At 64.9% G+C, this 3,097-nt stretch overlaps 1 protein-coding gene across 1 annotated transcript in view; it reads right to left on the bottom strand.

Moving 5' to 3' along the window:
- Positions 1-3,097, bottom strand: part of SARDH (sarcosine dehydrogenase) — a 74,221-nt gene that overhangs the window by 50,610 nt on the left and 20,514 nt on the right. The gene's annotated exons all lie outside the window — the stretch shown is intronic.

Genomic DNA, 3,097 nt, shown 5'->3' with positions numbered 1-3,097 from the left:
GTAGTTCTTGGCGTAGGACTCGGGGCTGCGCTCGCGGACCCAGCGGTGGTGGTCAGTGAGCGAGTGGTGGAAGCGCCTGTGTGGAGGGAGCACCGGGTCACTGCTCTGGGGACAGTGTCAGGCCAGGGCTGGCTGGGGACCCAGGATGGACCTGAGCCCCTCCTCTCCACCAGAGTCCTCCCCCGGCTGGCAGTCATGGGCTCTGAGCTCTCACCACTTCGGGCCTCCCCCTGGCACCTCCCCATGATGGCTGAGCGGGCAGCTGGGCACAGGGCCTGGTCGTGGTCCTCGTCCCCAAGGGTCACCTGGCTCTGCCTCACTCCCATCTCATCACCGTCTGTCCTCCAATCCCCAGGCCTCCGCATGCCCAAAGCAGAGTGGGCCCCTGGGAGGGAGCAAGAGGGCTCAGAGGGGCTCGGGAGGGGCTCAGAAGCCCTAATGGCCTGGAGAAGGCTAATGTGAAGGGGCTTCAAAGTATCCAAACAGCGGCCCCTGAGACTGGGCGGGAGCACAGCCCTCCCCAGCTGGGGCCCCCTAGTCGGAGCCCGGGGCTCTGGGAGAACTCGCACCATGTCCGGGAGTGATGCAGCACGCAGCCCTGGGATCAGGAAGGTGGGGCTCAGCAGTTCTGGGACGTTGTGCATAACAGCCCCCGGTGGTGGCCGGCCCCACCGCACGCCCATGCTATTCCTAGCTGGAGTCAGAGGACCCATGGCTGCATTCGTGGGGTGCCCAGCATCTTGGCCCAGAGCCGGACTGTGTGGAGCTGCTGGCTGTAGTGACACATGGCCCCTCCATGTCTGGCCCCGTGGCCCTCTCCACGCGCAAGCCCGCCTCTCAGACCCTGCACATTGCAGCCCTGATGTCCCCTTCCTTTGCTCCCCACTGTTAGAGCAGCCAGCACTCTGCGGTGCCGAGACCACGTGAGAGCCACGGGCCCCCACCCCAGGGTTCCCTGTGCATGCGGAGTGGTGCTGGCGCTGGCATAGGATTGTGGCGTGAAGACTCTGCCCCTCCCGGGCTCCCTTTCTCATGAGAGAAATAAACAAATAAGTAAACTTCAAACCAAGAACGAGACTCTCGCCCCTCTGCCAAGGCCCATCCCGTGAGCAGCCACACCCTCCTGGCCTCACTGGGGCTGCCTGACAGTCCACGCCCAATGCCCCAGCCGTGGGCGCTGACATCAGTGACATCATTAGGCCTGCCACACCAGCAGCCCTTCCACCACGTGGGTGCAGGGCCAGGGGCTGCTCAGGATCCTGCCCACCCCCAGGGCTGCCCCATAGAAGGGCTCGTGTCACGTAAGGGATAACTGGGTTCAGACCCAGCCGGGAGCATAGGGGAGCCTGGAGTCAGGCCTGGCGCCCGGGAGGTTCTGGGGAGGGCCTGGGAGCACCTAGAGGCAGCAGCGAGGTGCCCAGGCTGCCCTGGGCTGGGGTTTACTCCTCGGCACCAGGAGCTGAGCTCTCGGGACCGGATGTGACGGCCTTTCCCCCACTCTGAGAGTGCAGCTCCGGGGCGGGGGCGAATAGGGCAGGTTCGTTCTCCTCAGGCCCCAGTGCACATCCCTCGCCAAGCTAGTCTTCCCACAGTGGGATAGAGGAGGGGGCTGGGCCAGCAGACACCAACAGGCAGGCTGGGCTGGGGCTCTATTGGCGCCCCTGCTCACAGGGCTGGGGTGCGGGCCTCAGCCCGGCTGGAACAGCCGCAGCAGCAGGGACTGGCCACCCACATGGCCCTGGCTGCCCTATCCTGCCTGCAAACGAGAGGCCCCTCCTCGTCCAGGAAAGGACTGGCTGGCTGCCCCTGGCTAACCAGACCCCAGGACCTTGCCTGAGACAGCGGCCCACGCGTGGACCCCGGCTGTACCAGGGGGTGGGTGTGACGCCCCACGAGCATGGTCTTGAATGCCCCCTAGATCTTCCCATCTCACACTAGGGAACCGAGGCTCAGAAAAGCAGAGTCTGGTCAAAGTCCACACAGCTAATAGGTGTGGGTTCTGGTGACTGAGTCAGGAGTCTGAAGGGGGCCCCTGCCATGTGGTGGCAGCTGCCGTGGCCTGGAGCCACCTTTGGCCAGGCCAGCCCTAGGACCCTCACATGGCCTGGGGTCCAGACTAACCCTAGCCCCAGTGCACATCCCTCGCCAAGCTAGCCTTCCCACAGTGGGACGAAAGAGTGACACAGGTGACCTGAAGCTATAAACAGGAACTCTGGAAGGACGGGCGAGGGAAGCCACGTTCGGTCTGCCTCCGCCATCTCTCCCGCACCCCCTCCTCCTGTGGTCTCTCTGTGCCTGTCCCCAGCTCAGGTCTTACAGAGCTGGGAGCCCCTGGGTTGGAGCCAGCGGCAGTGGCTGTCCACTATGGCGCCCTGGATGGCACAGAAGGCCCACAACAGCGATGGCTCGGGCCTGAACGTCAGGAGCCTGCCGTGGCCTGGTGCATGCTGCGCTGGCTATTTGGCAGGTTTCTGGAGCCAGAGGGTGGGTGCCCCAGCCCTTCCTACTGTGCCCTGGCCCTCGGGGTTTCCTGCCTGTACCCTCTGTGGCCGGCCACAAGCCAGCCTTCTAAGTGGTCTCACCATGTGTCAGCGATCGAAGGGAAGGAGAGCCGGACCGATCCCTGGGTGAGCAGGGCCTCTAGGCCTCCCCCAGCCCATGAGCGAGCGTTACCCTGAGCCTGCGGGCAGCCTGTGCTCTGTGTCCTCCTGCCAGCCCAGGAGGTGGAGGGTGTCAGAGCCACTCTGCAGCTGAGACACAGGCACAGAGAGGCTGACTAGGGAAGTGGAGTGAGCTGGCAGGCCCAGTTCCAGACCTAGAAAGCTGGGCACTGCAGACAGCCCTGCCTCCTGGGACCCAGGACCTGGGACCTGGGACCAACCTTGCTCTGCTCAGAAGCAGGCACAGGAGGGGCCGGGCCGGCCCTCCCCACGGCCCCTGCAGTCTTATGATTTCCAGGGCATTCCTCTCTTAGGACTGAGCACACAGCCCAGAGGCCACCGAGGCGACAGCAGAGCAGACCCCTCTGTGCTGGGCACCACAGCAGGTCGCCGGCGGGGAGTCTGGCCGTCCGCCTCCACAGAAGCCAGACCTCACC

Source organism: Tupaia chinensis, unplaced genomic scaffold (genome assembly GCF_000334495.1).
Source record: "Tupaia chinensis unplaced genomic scaffold, TupChi_1.0 Scaffold143602_1, whole genome shotgun sequence".
NCBI lineage: Eukaryota > Metazoa > Chordata > Mammalia > Scandentia > Tupaiidae > Tupaia > Tupaia belangeri.
This window is presented reverse-complemented; position numbering and strand designations above follow the sequence as displayed.